The sequence below is a fragment of the Megascapheus bottae genome, unplaced genomic scaffold (genome assembly GCF_031878675.1).
Source record: "Megascapheus bottae isolate mThoBot1 unplaced genomic scaffold, mThoBot2.hap1 HAP1_SCAFFOLD_37, whole genome shotgun sequence".
In the NCBI taxonomy this organism is placed as follows: Eukaryota; Metazoa; Chordata; class Mammalia; order Rodentia; family Geomyidae; genus Megascapheus; species Megascapheus bottae.
The window spans coordinates 6,581,009-6,604,901 of record NW_028327804.1 but is presented as its reverse complement, the minus strand read 5'-3'; positions in this window follow the sequence as shown (position 1 = coordinate 6,604,901).

Genomic DNA, 23,893 nt, shown 5'->3' with positions numbered 1-23,893 from the left:
CTTGTGGCCGAGAAGAGGGAGGGACTGCCCCATGGTTTTGCGGGGCCAGAGGCTGGCCCCTTCTCCAGTTTCCCGAAAACGGGCGACCATTGCGATCTGTTCTTGACCTGCAATCTTTAGCCCAGTGCTTCCCTTTACCACAGCGTGGACATGTGCCAGGTAATTTTTCTCTCTTTAACCTGGCTTGGCGTGGGCATTGTGTCATCCAATGTCCTATTTGTCCACAAGAGAAGCAACGCCCTGGGGGTCTAGCAGCCCGGGCCTCTGGCCTCTATATTTTAGAAATTCAGTAGCAGTCTTTCCTTGAGGAGCTGCGGCTAAAGTAAGGCCTTGTACATGGGAGGGTCCAATATCAGCACATAGTGAAATAAAGTCCGTGATTCCTCCCTTATTCCTATGGGGTCTGATAGCCGCCTTACAGGCGGCGTTGGCATTTTCATAGGCTATGTGTCTAACTATAATCTTCCTTGCGTTCTCATCTTGTACTAGGCGGTCTCCATTAATCGAGACAAAAATTCTAGATAAGGTTCATTCGGTCCCTGTTTAACTTCTACTAAATTTTTTGTACGATTGGAATTACGTAACCTTTTCCAAGCCTCTTTCGCCGCAGCATTTATTTGTAAATAGGCTTCCTTTGCATAACCCAATTGATCTTCGGTGTTCTTATAGATTCCCTCTCCTAACAACTGATCAAAAGTGTAAGGCAGGTTCTTAGACCTATTTGTTTCAATTTTAGCCCGACACTGTGCAGTGAACTCTGTCTCCCATAATAAGTACTCTCCCGCACTAAGGCATGCTCTGGGAAGCCGCTTCCAGTCATTTGGGCATACAATACCAGCACACGCGGCCTCTAATATTACTTGAGTAAAAGGGGCAGTTGGCCCATATTGGGAGCAGGCACTCTTTAAATCCTGCAATAGTTTAACAGTAACAGGTTGATGGTATACTTGTTCATCCTGATCAACTAAACTAGGGAAGCATCGAGGCTCTGAAATATCTTCCCTCTCTCTAGAAGCCTGAGCCAGGTTTAATTGCGATGCACTGTGCCTGGTTGTAGTGCCTGTTAAAAGGGACTTATTCCTAGGGACTTTAGGCTTGAAAGGTTGGAAAAGGGATTGAGGCCGTAAGGCTGCAGCCGAGGCGGTGGGTGTGAGGGATAGGATTTAGAATCAGAAACCATAGTGGCCTGAGGGTCATATCTCCTTCCTACTTCTGGAGGGGCTCTCTGCTCTATCCCCGTTTTAGATAGTAGATGTAGCATTTCTTCTAACCTCTTTTCTATTGTAGCTATCCGGTCCTCCATCGGCTCATCATAACTTTCCTCCCTCATATTAAAATTTGAATTCTGATACTCAATATCTACTGGTTGTTGTTCCATTTTCAAGATCTCACTTAGACTCTCTTGGGCTGCGGCATATGGCTCAGCCTCAGGTTTTTCAGAAGGGTCCTTTAATTCATAAAGTTCCCTTAATTCAAGTTCAGCATTCTCATGTTGAGGATCTATGCCTTCACTTACTAAATTCCATACATCAATAACCACTTCTGGGGTCTTTTCGGGGCCATATACATTATAATAATCTTGAAATCTTTTTCCTATCCGCTGCCAGGTTTTTTGGAATTCCTCCTCTATAGACCTCGGGCATGCCTCCTCGAGAAACTGTAGGAAGCTCTGAAGCATCCCTTCTTCCACCCACGTTCCGTGGGCTTCAAGTAGGCCTGTTAAGATCGGTAAATATGACGTATAGCTATTAACTTGAGCCATAATTTTTACTCTGGATAATACAGCCTCCCGCTCTCTCACTCTCTTAATAGTCCTACGATGTGTTACTCACCACAGCGGGGTCCTCCACCATTGTCCCAGATTTTCAGGGTCCCTGTTCGGGCGCCAGTTGCCGCGGCCAGCCGACAGCAAACCAGGGTTCGCGGATTGGGATTCCTGAAATAGGGGCAAGGACTAGGAAAAAATAGAAGAGAGACAAACAGATGGAGTTCGGGAGGACTACAGCCCAAGTCAGCAGTCCAAGAAGTCTGTGAGCTCCAGACTGCTGCCTAAGACTGTCCCGTTTATTTTAAGTTCCGACCTTAAATACTCTTCTTAATACTAGGGAACTGCCAGAGGCTACATTCATACAAAATAGTAAACAAGTCACATATAGGATAAATGAGAAAGGATTAACATTGCTTAAAGTCATCCTGATAAGAACTGATTGACTTTGCTTAAAGTCATCCTGATCAGAGTTACTTCCTTGTGTATACAGTTGTGTAGGTCCAAGGTCAGGTCCAAGGTCATTGACCCCACAGTCGGTCCCCAACAGGGAGGTAGTGGTCTTTCTACTGATGTCCTTCTTTGGTTCTTGGATCTATTTCAAGGTATCACCCAGTGCTTGGAGGTCATCGACCATAGTCTCCATTATGGAGTTTCCCAGGATTTCTGTTTGTCACGGCATTGATAATCTAGAGGTACATTGCACAGTGACCCGGGTTTCCTCTACCACTTTATTCATAATTAGATTGGAATTGAATTAAGGAGACAAATACATATTGATCTATATAATATTTTGTCTATAGAGTATGTATCCTATCATAGATTTTTGTATGTAGTAGTTATACTTTTATCTCAAAGACCATGTCAATGACCTTGGGTTCCTGAATATTGAGTCATTGCTCTTGTACTGTTTGGATCCCATATCTAAATATCAAGGAGACCATTCACCTTTTGTTCCTTTGGTCTTGACTTACCTCGTTTAACATGGTTTGATTTGCCCTAGTTTTATCCAATTCTCAGGGAATGCCTTTATTTTATCTTTTCTGTTGCCTATGTCGAATTCCATTGTGTGTGTGTGTGTGTGTGTGTGTGTGTTTGTGTGTGTGTGTGTGTATCTGACATTTTTTGTATGCATTCATCTGTAAATCTGTAGTGGGGCATCTAAGTTGTTTCCATTTATTGGCTGAATGATATAATTTAAGACTTAGCTTTGATTAGTGATTTATTTATTAGTGGTCTATTTCTGGGATTTTCCCCTTAGGTTTTTGCATTATAGGTTTGTGAAATCTTTGAAACTAAAACTGTCTCGATAGGGAAAATGCTGTGTAATTCTTTTGATAGATCCTGTGTCAGTTGTTTCTGGACCACTGGAGACAGGTGTGCAGTAAGTTTATTACAAGCACCTGCACAGGATAAAAAATTCTTTCACAAAGAAATACTGGAATAATGAAATCTTGAAAAAGGCAAATGAATACTACTTACAACAGTGACATTCTGAGTCATGTGCTGGTGGCTAACACATGTAAGTCCTAGTGACTTAGGAGGATGAGATCTGAGGATCAAGGTTATAAGCCATCCTGAGAGCTTCTTCTCTACAGTTAATCAGCAGCAGCATGAGGCATAACCATTCACCTCATGGTGAAAAGAGGAATAAGAAGAGATTGGAGTGTCTAAGTCTCCTTGAGGAACATACAACCAAGGATGAGAAGGCTTTTCAGGAGTTTCTTCTTTGTTAGGTTACACAGGCAGGCACTCAGGACCCAGAGAGAAGGCCTAATCATAGAATGTGCTTGGATGAAATTCACTTGATTATATTCCGTTTTCCTTTGCCCTCATACTTGCACACACCCCAGATGACCTGTCATCAGCCCTTTCGGGATATGCTCATTGTTCAAATGAGTTTCAGGGTGGTATTTTTCTCATGCACATATAGCGCTTTGGCTTTGAACCATGATCCACATATTTCTACCAAGTGTTTGGTTACACGTACTAACTTGTCCAGTGTATTGCGATTTGTTTTCTGTCATTTAGACACAACTGATTAATACGCCTTATAATGTTCTTCTAATTACTGAACTTTTTAAAATTCTGAATATGAGATTTAATAGAGGATGCCACATTTATCACTTGAAAAATTCTTAAGGGAAAACCTGAGATGTCTGATATTGTCACTATAGGTGTTCTATAATTGTATAGAGTAGTCTAAATTTCCTTTCTGCATTTCCTTGGTCTATGTTTTACCCCTATCGGATGTTCTATCAATAACTTTTTCCGAACTGTCAGATTTAATAAACTTTTCCATTTGTAGTGTTTATTTCACCAGAGTGTGCAAAAATTGTGGTGTGTGAAAAAACAAATGAGAAAATTGAGTGTTCCTGATAGAGTACAATCACAAATGCACCAACCTATAAACTTCAGAAAATAAGTCATCTGAGGATATGAATTTTTCCCGTCCCCTAAATTCTGGAAACTACTCCATAAATCAGCATGATAATGTCAGAAAATAACAATGGGTATGATAACCTGGAATTCCTAACTAAAATAAGATCCCAGATACCATATAGTACTAGAATATTACACCATGACACTGCATGTTCGCTTGTAAAAATGTATTGTATGAGAAAACTCTATCAAGGTCCCCCTTCCCCGGCAAGCAGTGGCTGTTTAGATGATTTCGAGTTAGGGCCAGCTCCCACAGTGTCTGTCCTATGTGGTTGAAGTCCAGTCTTGACCCATCAGGTCCAGGCTTAAGAGATTGTCATGGTGGCTGACAAGTCTTTTGAGAGTCGTTATCGGCAGCACATCATTTTCCTCAGCCTGGAGAAGAAAGGAGCCAACCGGGATCTCTGGTTACCCAGGCCAGAAAGCTCTTCAGGGGACTGGGTATCAGGCATCCAAATCACATTTTCTCTATGGTGGTGGCCTTTAGGCGACAGGCCCCCCCTGCCTCTACCTGGGAAGGCTGCAACACTCTCTTGGAGTTGGGCATCTGCAAAGATTTTCTGCACCTTGCTCTCTTCAGTGGTGGAAGGGCCTGGCAGGTGTGAAGTGGCCTCAGCAGCAGGAGTCTCGGGGAGTGCTGGCATCTGGCCCTGACACTCCTTGCCTTCCCCCACAAGCAGCACCAGGAGTTCCTGCAGCTTCTTCTTCTTCTGCACCTTCTCCTGGGTCAGCTGGTTGACACACTCACCTTTCTCCTTACACGGCTGGTCCAGGAATTCCATGTGTTCTTTGCACAACACTATGGGGTCGTCCAGGGCGCTGATGGGTTTGGACAGCTGGGCGCACCGGCACTGGAGGTCCCGCACTGGACTCTAGTGCTCCACCTGGTCACGCATGGCCTGCAGGAAGCAGGTTTTCATCTTCTTCTCAGACATCCGGGTGTCCTGCATACTGTCCTCTGATTGACCATGGTTCCTGCTCTCTGGGATCAGGGCCAGCTGCTCCAGCTTGGTCTGGCACTGGGCTGCCAGGTTGTCCAGGAACTGGCAGCGGGCCTGCTGATCCTGCTGCTCCTGGCTGAATTTTACTTGGTCATATCCGCACCTGATTGGGCTTTAAGGTAAAGGGCCTGCGTGACTTGTGGATTGTCCACAGCCTCTGGGATGGACAAGGCCGGCATTGGTAGCGCTTCTCCAGATCCTCGTTTTTCTTGGGTCTGGGGGCCCTCTTGACCCTGGCTGCTCCGACTGTGCCCTAAGGCAGGCAAAGCTGAGGTTCAGCGAGGTCTCTGGCTGCACCCTCACGTGGATTACAGAGCCCAGTGTTGTTGGTGTTGTGTTTGGGCTTGCCTCCCCTTTTCATTTTTCCTGTTGCTCTTGAATTCTTCACGTCCATGAGCACAGTTCTGCTGCTGGTGTTTCTGCAGTCGTTTCTTTCTTAGTCTTGTTCTTTCTGACTTTCCAGCTCTGGGACGGGAAAGCTGGACAGGCCATATCCCTAGGCTCTTTGAAGTCTTCTGTACATTCTCACTCACGAAAAAGTATTCCTTTCTCCTCGGTATATTGCCAAATCACCTGGATTGTCTGGCTCACAACTCAGCCACCTCTACCTCCATTCGATGCTGGTAGTGGTGTAACCCTACAGAGACCACACCAGTGTTGCTAGGCAGCGTGGAATGTGGGCGTGGCCCCTAGTCTCAGATCCCATTGGTCAGCGAGAAATAGGAAGGAATATGGGGTGTGGTCAGAATTTGGGGATCCAGACAGAGTGGGTGGAGTCTGCTCCTAAGGTCCCAGCCCCACCTAACTCTTTGCTTTCTAGTATGGGGCCAATGTGGGACTTGCTGCAGTTGGACAGGTGCAGTTTCGTTTCCCTTTATTTTTATTAAGTAATATCTGTTTGCAGACCCGAGGCCTTGAACTTGGGCCCTGAGCGTAATCCTTGGGCTGTCTCCAGTCCATATCTCTACCACTTAAAACACAGAAAGCTTTCCAGCGTGTTTTGTTTACGTGGTACTGAGGAATCCTGCATGCCAGGCAGCCAATCTACTCCCAGGCCACTCTCCTGGCTCCCCGATGCACAGTTTTACAATCACCTCTCTTGGCTTCCCCCACACAATTGTAGCCTCCAGAGATTCCCCCAGGCCTTCAGTTGTCATCTTGGAAGTGACACCAAGAAGCACAACATCTTCCCACCTCCAATGTCTTCCTGTGGTCAGTCCATGAAGAAGAAGCTCTCCCTTTGTAACCATATTTGCTGATGCTTGCATTCTGACCAGGGGTCCCTGAGGTTCACGATGTTCTTGATATGGCCTCCCTTCCAGTCCCTAGGGACTGAGTTGAGGGACATCACAGGGCAGGGCTCCTCTCCGTGGGTTTTGGCTGTCCTGCTCACCTCCACCGTGTCTAGGGCAGCACGTGTTTCACACACTCTGTGTGGTGATCTCAGAGGATTGTGAAACACAATCGCTGGTGAAAGAGGATTGTGTAAAAGAAGGTCACCCTGCGACTGGCCACCTAGGAGCGTGTGAAGTCCTCTCTAGCCAGTGCCCTCTCCAGGGCCTGTTCATCTTCTCAGTGGAATTCTGAGGACCTCACATTTTTTCCTCCATACCATCTATCACAAGACTCCTGGTCATTTCTTAGAAATGTTCCTTGATTCCCTGTATCTTGAATCTAGGCCTTGTAAAGTCTTTAGCAATCTGAAGATCCTCTAATCAGTCACCAATTTCATTGGCCCGAGGTGGTGCAATCATGATGCCATGTTCATGCTATCCTTTCCAATCCCATGCTTCTCGTGTTTCACTTTAATCCCATCTCACTTCTCCAGATTCTCAGTAGAATTGCACTTGCCATTCAAAGCCTATTCAAATTCTTGAAGAAGCTTTGCCAGATCACTCTGCTCAACACAATATTCCCACACCAGTGAAGCTTCCTACACGCAGATTCTTATCCAAACACTTTACTGTCCATTTAAAAATTGAAGTCTGTAAGGTCAGGCAAAAGGAATCTCCACTCCGTTCAGGAGAAGAGCATTTATTGTGTGAGGAAAGAACAGACTTCTGCCACCCAAGATGGAGTCCGGCAGGAAGAAAGCTTAGAACGGGAAGTGAGAGATTATATATGGGGCAGGGAATAGTCACAGTGGAAGTGGATATGACCTCAGATAATGGGGAAGCACCTCCGTGGGTACCTTACACTGCCCCCAGGCATGACAGTTGCCAGGGTTACAGGTGCTGGGCAGGGATTTCCAGGGTGCAGGGGAAGAGATCCAAGGGAAGAAGTCATTTTTTCCAGGCAGATTTAACATTCCTGCCTTCTGATAGTTGTAAAGGGGGGCCTACTCTTTCTGGTACTTCCTGCTGACAAGGGGCATCCTCAATTAGGGTAGAACGCAGGGATGCTGTCCGTCCAGAAGGAGCAGTAAACGTTCCATGGTAGTGAACATGCATATGTGTCCTTGGATGAAATTCAAAAGAAATCTTAAGAGGCAGGGTGCCATCTTCTTCAGGGATGAGAGATACCTTGGCGTCATAGAAGGGGCAAGAGCAGGAGCTTTTTTTTCACTCTTGACAGAAGAAACCACTGTGGCTGTCCTTTAAGCTAAACTGCAGTGGGAGCAGTCAGCAGGACCTGATCAGGGCCTGTCCACTTAGGATGTAAACAGACAGATTAAGGGTCTTAAGAAAGACTCGATCTTCAGGCAATATTGGGGGAGAAGTAAAAGAGCTTTAAGGCGCTGAGGGAGTCTTGGATATGGGACAGTGGGTTAACATTAGAAGAGAATGTAAAAAAGGAAAGTTATGTAATCTACATGGGTAGTTACAGAAAAAGTAAGGCCATCTACACGCACCACTGAGATCTGGGAAGACAAAGACAGGCTGGAATACTCAGGTAACAATGATTAACTGGCTCCCATATCCAAAAGAAAGGATACAAGTAGCTTGCCTGCAATCGGGAGACATACCCTGGGCTCCTCCATTGTGATGCTTGTGGGATCCAGCGGCCCTGGGCAGCATTGCACTTCCGTTGCCAAGCTGAGCATCTCGGATAAGTTGAACTCCTCACCGTCTGTGGTGGGTATGGGAGGGACTTGCCCACCTTGTAGAGATGAGGAGGGATATTCGATTCCCCAGTGTCCCCGCTACCTACACTTTGGCAGGGTCCAGAAGGTGGTTTTAGAATAGGACAAGCTCTTGCCCTGGGGCCTTCCTTGCCACACTTATAGCATGGTCTGGGTGGTGTGCGTTGTGTGCTTCTTTGAGGAGCCCGACGGGCAGCCCCCAGGAGCTGGCAATTTTTCCTATTACGGGCAGCCTTATCAGATTTTATCTGTTCCTCCTGGTTGTTAAAAACCTTAAAGGCCATGCTCAGCAGATCTCCTTGAGGGGTTTGAAAGCCATCGTCCGCCTTTTTCAATTTTTTTTTAATATCAGGAGCTGATTGGGAAATGAAATGTGTATTACGGACCACTATACCTTCTTTTGACTCCTGGTCCAGTTTAGTATAACGCTGGAGTGTCACTATAAAGCGATCAAGAAATTCGGCTGGGTTTTCAGTGGATTTCTGGGTAACCTCCTTTACTTTATCATAGTTGACTGGATGGTGGGCTGCCTTCAGGAGGCCATCTACCAGGCAGGTTACCATCCTATTTCTGATAACCTTCCAGGGGCATTATTTTCATAATGCCATTTGGGCTCTTCCCTGGGCACAGCCATTGCCCCTACTGGGAAAGTATTGTCTAGGCAGTGATTTTCATCAGAATGTGCCTGGGCAGCAACCCAAACACTTTCCTTTTCTTCAGAGTTAAGAGTAGAGGACAGGACTTTATATAAGTCATGCCAGGTGAGGTCATAAGTCTGAATAAGGTATTTAAATTCTTTGATATAATTATTGGGGTCTTGGGAGTATGATCCTATTTGCTTCTCAATCTGGGAAGGATCTGTCATTGAAATGGGGGCATGCACACTAATGACCCCTTCTGCCCCTGCCAACACCCACAGAGGATATAAGGAGGCTGATGTAGGCTGTGAGCTACTAGTATAAGATCGAGTATGAGTAGCAGAAGGTGAGTCAAAAGGAGATGAAGGGGGAGGAGAAGGAAGGAAAGGTTCAGCTTGGGGAGGAGAAGCAGAATCTTCAATGATGGGTAGGGTATCAGGCACTTTAGTTTTAGGAAGAGACTCCAGGCTCTTAGGTGATTTGGCAGGGACAGGACGCCTCTTTGCCAGTAGGATAGGGGAAATTGAACAGGATTGGTAGAGAGAAAGGCAAGCATGGAGAGCAAAGAATGCCTGAACATATAGAACCTCTGGCCATTTACCATGGCGTCGGCAGAAACTGTCTAAATTCCTGAGAATATTCTAATCCAAAGTCCCATTTGGGGGCCACTGAGACCAATTGTCTAACGTATACTTTGGCCAGACACAATTGCAATAAAAGATGAGCAGTTTGGCTTTATGGATTCTCTGAGTAGAAGAACATCTAAAGAGTGTAAAAGATATCCCAAGGGGTTCTCCTGACTTGGGTGAGACTGATGAGACCCCATTGTAATAAGAAACACTAAGAGGAAGTGAAGTCTGTGAGTGTGGGGGGTGGTCAGTGAGGAGGTAGGGGAAGATTTAGTGAGGACATAGTTGGGGGGGCCCAGTCACTGAGGACACCAGGGGACGGGTGGAGTCAGTGGAGACTGGGGGTGGACTCAGTGACAATGTCATTGGGTAGAGTCAATAAGGATGTTGAGTGGGAAAGTAGAATGGGGGAGAGGGGGATCCAATCTCACCAGAACAGATTGGGGTGTGTTGGGTCTTAAAGTAGACACAGGGAGCAAGCCCTAGGCAGGGGTGGTTAAAGGAGACAGAAAAGAGGCCTGCAGGCAGGAGTCACTCACCAGGTGCAGACAGGAAACATTGTAGCGAATGCACATCCAGCAATGGGAAAGGCAGAGGTCCAGGAGTGGAGTTTCCTTTCTCTTGTCTGAAGTGGGGGGGGGGGGAAGAAGGTGGATTGACCCTTGAGAAAAGGAGGGGATCCAGCCACTCTTGAACCTCTCCCCCATCTGAGTCACGGCACAAAATGTAAGGTGAGCAGAAAGGAAACTCCACGCAGTTCAAGAGAAGAGGGTTTATTGCACGAGGAAAGAGCAGACTCCTGCCACCCAAGATGGAGTCCAGGCAAGCAAGAGAGCTTAGGGTGGGAAGTGAGAGATTATATAGGGGGAGGCAAATAGACAGAAGAAGTGGATATGACCTCAGAGGATGGGGAAATAACTCAGTGCGGACCTCCCACTGCACCAAGGCATGCCAGCTGCCAGGTTACAGGTGCTGGGCAGGGATTTCCAGCGTGCAGGGGGAGAGAGGCAAGGGAAGTAGTCATTTCTTCCAGGAAGCCTTAACAAAGTCCATCCTGGGCCCGGTGCTAGGGAATGTTATTCCCAACACCTGCACTATTCAATCTGAGAACCTTGCTTAGAAAGTGGCTGGCAAGACAGGAATGAGCTATGGCATCCACACTTCAAAGTTGAGGTCTCGCTTTCCAACAATATGCCCTTTGAAGCCTGCTGAACTCCCCAGGAACCCATGCTGAATACTAGGTGGCAATTGGAGAGCCCAAGGCCAAAGACATCCTGGTATGTCACACGTGCTACCTTGCTCTACAGGACTTCTACCAAATACTAGTTCAAAGACAAAGTATGGGAGGGGCACCAGCGCTGGTTGCATAACTTTGCTAAGGAAAATAGTACTGCAGTGCACATCACTGTGCTAGTGGCTTTATTATGTCCTTGTTTCTGGACAATTGGGCAAATGCCAAGTAGTGGGATTGCTGGGTCATAGGGAAGCTCTATGTTTAGTCTTTTTTTTTCTTCCCAGTCCTGTGCTTAGACTCAGGACCTGAGAACAGTCCTTGGGTTCTTTATTTTTCTGAAGGCTAGGGCTCCACCCATTGGGCCTCAGCACCATTTCTGGCCTTTTTCTATGTATGTGGTACCAAGGAATCACACCCGGGGCTTCCTGCATGATACCAAGAACTCTACCACTAGGCCAAAGTCCCAACCCCAAAGTATCCACTATTGAGAAACCACCATACTGCTTTCCACAGTGGTTGAAAGAGTTTACACTCCCACCAACTGTGTAGTATTGATCCCTCCTGGCCACATACCTGCCAGCATCTGTTGTTATTAGATTTCTGGATCATGGCCATTCTTACTGAAGTGAGGTGGAATCTCAGAGCTGTTTTGATTTGCATTTCTTTTAGGGCCTGAGATGGTGAGCATTTCTTCATATGCCTAGAGGCCATTCTTATTTCTTCTTCAGTGAAGTCTCCGTTCAAGTCTGTGGCACATTTTTGTATGGGATGGTTGTTTCTTTGAAGATTCGTTTTGAAGAGATTCCATTTCTTTCAGCTGTAGATATATTTTAGATAGGAGACCTTTGTTGTATGGCTAGTGAAGGTCTTCTCCCACTCTGTGGGCTTTCTATTTAACTTGCTAGCTATGTCCTTTGTCATACTAAAACTCTGCAGTTTACTACAGTCCATTTGTCCAAACTTGCTGTAATTTGCTGTGTTTCTGGTTCACCAAGGAGACCTAATGTATCTCCTCTTCTTTCTTGTAAACTTTTCAGAGTATCTGCCTTTCCCTCAAGGTCTTTGATCCATTTGGAGTTAATCCTGGTACATGGTGACATAGAAGGATCCAACTTTAGTTTTCTGCAGGTGTTTAACCTGTTCTGCCAGTATCATATGTTGAAGAGACTGTTGTACTTCCATTCTGATTTTTGATTCCCATATCAAAGACTAGGTGGCTTTAGGTCATTAAGACAACTTTTGTGGTGTGTGTGTGTGTTTGTGTGTGTGTGTGTGTCTGTGTGTCTGTGTGTCTGTGTGTCTGTGTGTGTGTGGGTTCATGTGCGCATGCCTGCCCATTCAGCCTCTCTCTACACACTTCAAGTTTTAACCATCAGGTTTCAGTTTCTTGGGTTTTCTGTAACTTACTTTACTTATGGGATGAAGCTGTTTTGATACTTTATCAACTGTTAGTGTTTTGAGCAGAGCATGAAGAACCCTGAATATCTCCCTACCCCATTTCTCTCCCTCATCAGTCTGTTTCTTTGGGACCTTTGCATGGGTAATGAGTTGATACATTTCTACAAGTGGAATGTGGCCCAGCCTACAAGTATTTAAGGATATATTAATTTAGTTAATATGTTCTCAGTTTCAGTGGTTTCAGTAAAACTGCTATTCCTGTCAGTACTCTAGTGGCTTAAGGCATTTGAGGTGTAGAGGATAGTGCTTTGTGGCCAGAGGAATAGGAACATTCACTCTGTCCAAAATTACCAGCAAAAATCTGGCTGGACTCATGGTTCAATTGGCAGGAACCAGGCAAGCAAGCAAGTTGAGCAAGCTAGAGGTCATGAGTTCAAACCCCAGTACTGCCCAAAAGAAAAATAAAGTTACTGCTTAAGAAACAGCATGTGTAAGACCAAGTAAGAAGGCATCCTGTATGAATGTATAACTTTCATTGTTTTGGTTTTATTTTTTCAATATAGGGGTCTTATTATACAGGCTAAGGTTACCCTGAACTCTTGACCATCTTACCTTACTCTTTATGCTGGGATTACAGGCATCTACAACAACTGTGCCACTTGGAAGTTAACTTTAGATATATGCTTTTTCATTTTTGAACATGACAGGAGAATGATATGATTGATTCAGCACCTCAGTGGAAAGCTGTATTCAGGAGACAAAAGGAAAAGAATCAAGGGGACCCTAACAACGGGTGATCCAGACACAGATCATGCTTGTATGTGCCAGCTTTCATACCTTCAAACACTAGCTTGAAGTAGCACATGGGTGCTTGGGCCTTCCAAGGAATAAATTCAGCCCCATTGCTTATTTGTCAAATGTACTGTCTTATGTTTGTGGCATCCATGAACTATAGTTGCAGCCTCTGGAGCTCTGCCAAAACAGAATGTCAGATAAATAAGGCTGTCAAAACCACATATTTTGTGTATTATTTTTAAAAAGTTGTAGACATCCAGCTGGATAAATAGAAAAAGGCTCGTTTGTTCTGAAGCCTGGTTGTTGATAAAGTTCCTCTCAATTCCAGTCTTCAGAGTTCCCTCAAGTCTTGTTCCAGACTGAGCCAGATGTAAATGTCTGTGGGGCACTTCACATCAAGGGTAAAAGGCCTACCTCATGGCCCAGTGCTCACTTCCTGGTTTTGGAGATCCAACCTGCCTGTCTCCTGGCTGGGATGTTTGGCTGTGGTTTGTGGTGTAAAATAAGGCTACCTTGAACCTGTGGATTGGCCCCTCCACCCTCTCTGACTGCACGTGTCTGCTGTGACATTCTCCCTGGCGCATCTGTGTCTTCCCTCTGGAAAAGGGAGGGCTGGGTGAAGGCGGCCAGCTGGCCCTATCCTTTCTCGGTGTCGTCTTAGTTGGGGCGTGTTCTCTTTGCCCTTACAGCTGGTCAGGAGGTGAAGAGTACTAAAAACCCCGAAATTTCTGGCACCCAACGTGGTGCACGAGAGGAAAGCTCATCAGAAGCGGAATTGTCTGAGAGCCGAGCCAAGCAGAAGACGAGGTACCGGTCTCCCTGAAAAGATGGGGCAATTTCACACCAAGAATGAGGAGCTGGAGCTCCTAGCATCTAGATATAAAAGCAGAAGTTTGGAGAATGAGAACCCGGCACTCACAGCATCTAGATTTAAAAGCATAGGTTTGGAGATTTCAGACGCCCAGGCTGAGAATGTCTGGGAGGCCTTAACACGGGGTTAATGGCGGCCATTCTTTTCAATTGGGCCGCATGGGACCGAGTGGAGCTCCTGGTGAGAAGGGGGAAGATTAACTTGGGAGAGGACCCTGACCTCGGGGTCTCTCTGACATTGTCTGCCCTTAAGGCCTGCTTTTATCCTGGCTCAGTTACATCTGGAGCTAAGGAAACTTTAATTAAGGACAGCTCAGGGTCTTGGAGAGTTGGCCCTCCTTCTGCTCAGGAAAGAAAGGTTTAGAGCCTAACCCTAGGGAGGGATTTTTGGTCCCCTTTGATCCTGGGATCGGGCTCCAGAGTCCTACACCAAGTGCTCCTGCCCCAGAATTTGCGGCAGGCAATTGGGAGGCAGAACGGCCTCCGCCACTTTACTATCTTTCCTCCCATGCTTCACCATGTGTTAAGCCAGAAGAGGAGGTCAAGTTGCCATCTTGCTCCTCCCCTGCACCAGAAGAGGAGGTTAAGCCGCCATAGAGCGGCGGCTCCTCCCCCAAACCGAAAGCATGGGTCAAGCCACCATTTTACTCCTCCCCACCAAGCTTGGTAAATGCTAACCATGGGGGCAATAGACCGGCCCTAAAAGAGCTTAAGAACACAGTCTCCAAAGACGGGCCTAATTCGCCCTGGGCCAAAACCATGCTTCAAGACCTGGCTCATCAGTGTACCACCCAGGATTGGAAAAATTTAAGGCTGAGCTTCCTGGCCCCCTGTATCTCAACTGGTGTGCCTTTTTCAATTATGAGTGCCATGCCCAGGCTGAAAGGAACCAGGCTGTTAATCCCCCAGTCCCAGTGACTTAGGGGATGTTAATGTGATTAAAAGTTTATCTCCTTCAATTGGACGTATCTTAGAAAAAGAAGGAAACTAAGTCCAGATTTAGAAAAACTTATTTGAGTTTAAACTGTTGGAGTTTTAGACAGTAATTTAAACTGCAAAAAAAAAGCAAGGGTGGGATGCTAGGATGCTAGGATGCTAGGATGCTGAAACAAACCAGTCAGGTCCATCCAGAGGTCTGAGGGAGCTGGGCAGGAGAGTTTTAAGTCAGGCTAACAGAGGCCAGGAAGCTCCCAAGGCTACAATCCAGGAACCTGAGTGCTGTGGGACCCAAAGGAGGATAGCTCAGTCTAGGATGCATATCTTTGAATTAGAACTTCACACACACTGTGCTTGCAGAAGTAGTGTATCACAGTGAGCAATGGCTGAAATCCTCAAAGAAGCCACTAAACACCATATACCATTATAGCTGTATTTATCAGCCAGTAATGATTCTACCAGGAAATCAATTAAACCATTGATTTAAAATTGTTCAAAGATCTTTTGTCTTTTTAAGCTAATATTATTTTACTGTAAGTCCTCTATGTATTCTGGACATAACTTCTTTGTTTTTTCAGATGCATGGACATATATTGTAAATATCTTTTTCATGCCAATAGTAGGACTTGAACTCAGGGATGCATACTCTCACTTAGCCTTTTCTGTTCTGTTCTTTTCTTTTTCTTTTTTCTTAAGTTGGGCATTCTACCAGTTGAGACACACTTGTACTTACAGGTTTTTCCTGGTTTATTGAAGATAAGATTCTCATGGACTTTTCTACCTGAAGTGGCTTTAAACCACAATCCTCAGATCTCAAACTTCTTGAGTAGCGAGGATGACACAATTGTGAGCTACCACCTGCACCCAACTAAAGAATGCATTCTGCTGTTTCCAGTCCTGGGCTTGAACTAAGGGCCTGAGTGCTGTCCATAAGCTTCTGTTGCTCAAAAGTAGCACTCTACACTTGAACCACAGCACCACTTCCAGCTTTTTTCTATGTATGTGGTGCTGAGGAATTGAACCCAGGGATTCTTGCACATTTACCACTCTACCACTAAGCCACAATCCTAGCCCTCTTTTTTCAATGGTGATTTTGAACTGAGACCCTCATAGGTACTAAGCAGGTGCTCTACTACCTGGACAATGCCCCAAGCCCTCTTTTGTTTTTGTCATTTTCATATAATGTCTTGTGAATTTGATCTATGATGAGAATTATTCATTTCTGTGAATCTGGATTTTCAGAGATGTGCCATGACATCTAGTCCTTCTGTATTTTTTTATTTTAAAGGATATTTTCCTTTCTCAAGATTACAAAGATAGTCTCCTATCTTTTTTTAGCACCTTCTAGATTTTTTCTTATATTCATATGTAGAATCATTTCCTGTATATATATAATCTAGAAAGTGAGAGGTACATTTTAGGTATTTATTTGGTTGTATCAGACTGTCTGTTGCAAAGACCATCTTCATTGAAATACGGTAGAGCCTTCATTGAAAATCAGTTGGCAACTTGTGTGTGAGCCCATTTTGCTTATTTATCTCTTTGTCCATCTCTAAGCCACAATGTTGTCTTGGGTACTGTAATTTGTAGTAACACTTGAATCAGGCCAGCCAAATTCTCCAACTTCATTCTTTTTCATGATAGGTTTGAGCCATTATTAACTAGGCTATGCTGAGGAGGCATTGGAACTCAAACAATAGCGCTGAAAGTTTCAATGAGTGGGCTCGGGCTCCCTCTTGTGGTAGTAATATCTTACTTTTTAAAAATTATGAACTGTTGATACCTTGTCAAGCTATCAATGAAACATACGTGGTTTTTCTTCAAAAATTTACTTGATGATCATTAAAAATTAACCAATCCACCACAGACTTATGGCCACCTAATCTTTGATAAGGGAGCCAGAAAAATAGAATGGAAGAAAGACAGCCTCTTCAACAAGTGGTGCTGGCAGAAGTGGTTAAGCACCTGCAGAAAACTAAAGCTGGATCCTTCTTTGTCACCTTGCAGTAGAATTAACTCCAAATGGATCAAAGACCTGGAGGTAAAAGCTGACACACTGAAAACTTTACAGGAAGGAATAGGAGATACAGTAGGTCTCTTTGTCACAGGTTCAAACTTTCTCAATAAGGACCAAGGATCACCACAAAGCAGAGAAAGGCTGGTACGTGTGACTGCATTAAACTGTAGAGCTTCTGTAAGGCTGAGGACATATCTAGTCCATTAATTAGGAAGCCTACAGAATGGGAGAAGATCTTCACTAACTATACAATGGACAAAGATCTTATATGTAAAATATATCAACAGCTCAAAAAACTTGAATCACTCCAAAATTAATCTCCAAAGTAACAAGCATCCTTTTAAAAGATGGGCCAAAGACCTAAAGAGAGTCTTCTCTGAAGAAGAAATAAAAATGGCCTATAGATACATAAAGAAATACTCGACATTTCCGATCATAAAAGAAATGCAAATCAAAACATCTCTAAGATTCCATTTCACTCCAGTTAGAATGTCCAGGATAAAGAAAACTAATAACAGATGCTGGAAGGGATGTTGCCAAGGGCATCACTACTACATAGTTGGTAGGAGTGCAAACTCGTTCATCCACTGTGGAAAGCAGTATGGCAGGTTCTCAAAAGACTAAACATGGAGCTCCCCTATGACCCAGCAATTCCACTACTTAGCATTTACGCAACCATCCAGAAAGAAGGGCATACTAAATCCACTAGCACAATGATGTTCATTGCAGCCCTACTTATCATAGCAAAGATATGGAAACAACCCAGATATCCCTCAGTTGATGAGTGGATCAAAAAGATGTGGTATTTATGCAGAATCAAATTCTAGGCTGCTGTCAGAAAGAACGACATCGCCCCTTTTGTAAGAAAATGGAAAGACTAGGGAGAAGGAAGATGGCGCCGAGACAATAGGGACGCTGCCTAGCTTTCTCTGACAAAAAGAGAGAACCAGGGAGTCCCACGAGCCAACTATCTAAAGAAATCCACAACAACAAACTCAAAAAGCAATGGAGAAGGACTCAAACCGGAAAAGAAATCCAGATAAAGCTCACATCCAACTTTCTCAAAGAATTCGGAACGTGAGGACACCTCCCCCACCTCTCGCGCAAAGCCGCGGAAAGCCGCACTGGGCCAAGCCGCTAACAGCGGCTTGAGCGGGCACCGGCTCCAAGCAGGGAAAGCGGGGGCGGGCACTGGCTCTAACCCACGAAAAGCGGCGGCAGTGGAGGGCACCAGGCTGGGAGCCCAACGGCTGCAGAAACAAGCACAGAACCAGGCCAGCGAACGGCGGAAGCAGCTGAACCCAGACACGGAACCAGAACAGCAAGCAGCGGAACCCAGACGCAGAACACAGGCGGCGGCGGATACCCGAGGGGAGTGAAAGACTCCCCACCACCGTGGAGCTCCCGCAGAGGGACGCAGAGGCGTGAGTAATACAGCGCATCCCCAAACACATCGGGAAAGCGGAGCGGGGGCCAAGCAATAGAACTTAACTCAGACCCCAACACCCTGCCCCAAAAAGACTGGCGGGAGCAGGGGGGCAAGGAATTTAGAATCCTGTCCCTCTCCTCAACAGCCCCCTCCCTCAGGCCATTGACTGGAGATTGACAGGCGGGCTACCCATAATACCCAGCACCCCACCTAGGGAGGCGGGGCTGCCCCAACTCCCACCGGCCCAACGGGCTCAACCCCCAGCCCTCTGACTGGAGACTGACAAGCGGGCGGACCCTAAGACTCAGCACCCCACCAGGGGAGGCGGAGCTGCCCCAGCTTCCACCCGCCCACCAGGCTCCTCAACCAGGCCACTGGATCTGGAGAGTGGAGCGCTTTGGGACCCTGCCTTACAACAGTGGGTAGGGGGTGCGGGTAAATAGGAGCCAGCATCTTCACCCCCTCAATTCTCGAGCGGGCATCCTCCAGCTGGGAATCCTGAGCAAGACACCACTGAGGGCCCCCCCCACAGTCACAGACTCTGACAAAGCAGTGGAAACACAGCAGGGATCTGAAGGGCCAACCAGCAGCCAGGCTCCCCATCTGAGAACCAAAAAGGCACAGCTCTGCCCTTGGAGCCCACATCCCCAGCTGGGCCCCGCCCCTGGAAACAGAGGGGCCTCCTGCTGGTCCTGCTGAGAGCTCCTGAAACTCTCAATCCCCACACCCTTGGCTTGGGGCCGCCCCTGGAAGCAGCACAGGAAAATGTCCGACAACCACGCTCAGACGGAAGCTCGCAGATCCATCCCATGGTCCACTGTGAGGCCACTGGTTGGGCTAAGAGCTCGTCGTGTAGCAACACATAAGTTTTATTGTAATACTTTCCAAACTTTGTACTCAAATACTCTACCTACTTACCCCCTGACCTCTCTCATTCTATTTCTCTATCTCTGGACCTCTGCTCCTCTTTCAATCCTTATACTGCATGGATCTACACTTGATGGCTGTTGAGCAACATTGTATATCTAGGTGTTTAATCATTCTCTATGCTCAGAGGGACTTAAAGACAATAGAGACTGGATTGAGAGGCTTATTGTTTTGGATATAAATCGCTTATCAGTGAATAATTAGACAAGTCTGTAACTGCACAAAAAGAAAGAGTGATAACACCAATCAAAACTTGTGAACATCTAGAGTCTGCCAAGCTACAGAGGTATAGGTTGGACATATCTGAAAAACTATAATCGTGTTTAGTATTAATCTTGCTCCCATTTTCAAATGGGCAGAACAAGAAACTCAAGAAAAATGTCAAATCAAGAAACAACATCTCCCACCTCCCCCACCCAATGTAAACAGCCAATGGAACAGTCACTGGCAAACCTAGAGGAGAGTCTTCCATGTGCTACACAAATGCAATTGATAAACATCATTAATGAAAAATGTGAAAATATAAAGAAAGAGATAAGGGAGGAAGCCATAGCTGAACAAGATGAAACCATAAACAAGGTGATAAGTGAAAAAGAAGAAGCCATAAAGGAGGCCATAATAAAGGCTGTTCAAAGAAAGATGGACGAATTCATAGAATCCACAAATAAACAGGTGACCGAATTCCAGCAAATATTCAAAGGAAATAAAGCTACTGAGCTAACCACTCAAATGGAAATCACATGTTAGGCTATAAAACAAACCTGGACAGATTCAGAAACACAGAAATTATTCCATGCACACTCTCAGACCACAAAGGCATGAAACTGGAACTAAACACACATCTCCACCAACGAAAACCCTGTAACTCATGGAGACTGTACAACACATTGTTGAATCACCAATGGGTCATCGAAGAGATCAGAACAGAAATCCAACAGTTTATGAAATTTAACACTAAGGAGCACACAAACTACCAACTCCTTTGGGACACAGCAAAGGCAGTACTCAAAGGAAAATTTATAGCGCTGAGTGCCTACAACAACAAGTTGGAAAAATTGCAAACCAACAAGTTAATGTCTCACCTTAAGCTCCTGGAAAAAGATCAAAAAACCAACCCTAATCCCAGTAGAAGAAAGCAAATAATTAAAATCAAAGCAGAATTAAATGATTTGGAATCCAAAATAACTATAGAAAGAATCAACAAAACAAGGAGTTGGTTCTTTGAAAGAATTAACAAAATTGACAAGCCCTTAGCAAATCTTACCAAAAAAAGAAGAGAGCATATCGAAATAAACAAAATCGCAGATGAAAATGGTAATATCACGACAGAAATTACCAAGATTCAGAAATCATGAGGGAATACTTCTCAAACCTTTATGCCAACAAATTTGAGAATCTAGATGACATGGATGAATTCCTAGCCAATATTAAAATACCCACACTGAACCAAGAAGAACTAAGCCAACTCAACAGGCCTATTTCAAGCTCTGAAATAGAAATGGCAATTAGAGAACTTCCACATAAGATAAGCCCAGGGCCAGATGGATTCACAGCTGAATTCTATAAGGTCTTCAAAGCAGAGCTCACACCAATACTCCTCAAGCTCTTCAACGAAATTGAAAATGAAGTTTCCTTACCAAACTCATTCTATGAAGCCAGTATAAACCTCATCCCCAAACCAGACAGAGATTCATCAAAGAAAGAGAACTATAGACCTATATCTTTGATGAACATCGATGCAAAACTTCTCAACAAAATACTGGCAAACCGTCTACAACAACTCATCAAAAAAATTATACACTATGATCAAACTGGATTCATCACAGGGAGGCAAAGCTGGTTCAACATACGCAAATCATTTAATATAATTCAACACATCAACAGGAGCAAGGACAAAAATCACATGATTGTCTCAATAGACGCGGAAAAGGCATTTGACAAGATCCAACACCCCTTTATGTTAAAAGCTCTGGAGAAACTAGGAATCCATGGAACATTCCTCAATGTAATAAAGGCTGTGTATGAGAAACCTACTGCTAGTATTACACTTAATGGTGAAAATCTAAAGCCATTCGCTCTAAAATCAGGAATGAGACAAGGATGCCCACTCTCTCCACTACTCTTTAACATAGTACTAGAATTCCTAGCCAGTGCAATAAGGCAAGAAGCAAGCATAAAGGAGATCCAAGTAGGGAAAGAGGAAGTAAAACTATCCCTCTTTGCAGGTGACATGATTCTGTATTTAAAGAATCCTATAGACTCTACTCCCAAGCTCCTTGAGCTGATTCAAAGCTTTGGAAGAGTAGCAGGCTATAAAATCAACCCTCAAAAACCAACTGCCTTCCTTTATGCCAACAGTGAGTGGAACGAGGCAATAATCAGGAAAGAAACTCCTTTCACAATAGGCTCAAAGAAAATAAAGTACCTAGGAATTAGCTTAACTAAGAATGTAAAGGACCTTTTTGATGAAAACTTTAAAACCCTAAAAAAGGAAATTAAAGGAGAACTAAGGAAATGGAAAAACCTCCCATGCTCCTGGATTGGAAGAATGAACATTGTGAAAATGACAATCTTGCCAAGAACTATCTACAAATTCAATGCAATACCCATCAACATCCCAATGTCATTCTTTAAAGAAATAGAAGAGGCAATCCAAAATTTCATATGGAATAATAAAAGACCCCGTATAGCAAAAACACTTCTTAGCAGAAAGAACAGCGTTGGAGGAATTTCAATTCCAAACTTTAGACTCTATTACAGAGCTATCATTCTCAAAACAGCTTGATACTGGCACAGGAACAGGCCTGAAGACCAATGGAATAGAACTGAGGACCCAGATATTAATCCACAGACCTATGGCCACCTAATCTTTGACAAGGGAGCCAAAAAAATAGAATGGAAGAAAGACAGCCTCTTCAACAAGTTGTGCTGGCAGAACTGGTTAAGCACCTGCAGAAAACTGAAGCTGGATCCTTCTTTGTCACCTTGCACTAGAATTAACTCCAAATGGATCAAAGACCTGGAGGTAAAAGCTGACACACTGAAAAGTTTACAGGAAGGAATAGGAGATACACTAGGCCTCCTTGGCACAGGTCGAAACTTTCTTAATAAAGACCAAGAATCACAACAAATCAGAGAAAGGCTGGATAAGTGGGACTGCATTAAACTGCAGAGGTTTTGTATGGCAAAGGACATAGCTAGTAAACTAATCAGGAAGCCTACAGAGTGGGAGAAGATCTTCACCAACCAAACAACGGACAAAGGCCTCATATCTAAAATATATCAACAACTCAAAAAATTGAATCACTCCAAAACTAACCTCCGAAGTAACACCCATCCCATTAAAAAATGGGCCAAAGACTTAAAGAGAGTCTTCTCTGAAGAAGAAACAAAAATGGCCTATAGACACATGAAGAAATGCTCAACATCTCTGGTCATAAAAGAAATGCATCAAAAGAACTCTAACATTCCACCTCACTCCAGCTAGAATGGCCAGGATCAGGAAAACGAATGACAACAGATGGTGGAGGGGATGTGGCCAGGAGGAATCACTACTACACTGTTGGTGGGAGCGCAAACTCATTCAACCACTATGGAAAGCAGTGTGACAGCGCCTCAAAAGGCTAAACATAGAACTCCCCTATGACCCAGCAATTCCATTACTTGGCATTTACCCAACCACCCAGAAACAAGGACATACTAAACCCACTAGCACAACAATGTTCATTGCAGCACTATTCACCATAGCAAAGATATGGAACCAACCTAGATGTCCCTCAGTTGATGAGTGGATCAACAAGTTGTGGTATTTGTGCACAATTGATTTCTATGCTGCTGTCAGAAAGAATGACATCGCCGCATTTGTTAGAAAAAATCATATTAAGTGAAGTAAGCCAGATTCAAAGGAACTTAGGCTCCATGGTTTGCCTCATTCGTCATAATCAGTAGAAACCTTGGGCTCTACTAGCAGAGATCTGCAATAGAGCAAAATCTTGATACATAAGGACATATAATGTGAAGCTAATTGAAAGGACCTCCAGGATAGTGAAACAAAAGCCATATAATGAATGATTCTTGTCCTTAATGTACTATGTTGTCTCTCATCTCCTTTGCTGTCCCTTGGTTATCTCATATTGGTATAGTATCTCACTTTGTTATCTGATATATTGAATTTATTTGTATTTGGATATTTGAAATTTGATAGGGAAGGGGGGAAAACCAAGACGGGAGGGGGGTGTGGGGGTCTAGGGAAATGGGTACCAAGACATGTGAAAGGGTATCAATGTATGTGAAATAATGCACCTTCTATCTGGCAAATATCATGTAACCCTTTTACTAATTACAATAAAAAAATAAAATTAAAAATAAAAAAAGAAAAAAAGAAAAAAAAGAAAATGGAAAGACTTATTAAAAAACATATTAAGTGAAGTAAGCCAGACTCAAAGGAAGGTAAGCCCAATAGTCTCCCTCATTTGTCATAATTAGTAGAAACCGTGGGCTCTTCAAGTAGAGACATATAGTAGAACAAAATCTAGAGACAACAGGCCAAATAGTATGACACTAAATGTAAGGACTTCCAGGAGAAGAAAACAAAAGCCATATAATGAGTGACAGTTGTCCTCAATGTATTATGATATCTCTCATCTCTTTTGCCATCCCTTGGTTATCTCATATTGTTACAATATTTCACCCTGTTGTGTGATATATTTTATATGTGCTTAATAAGTTAT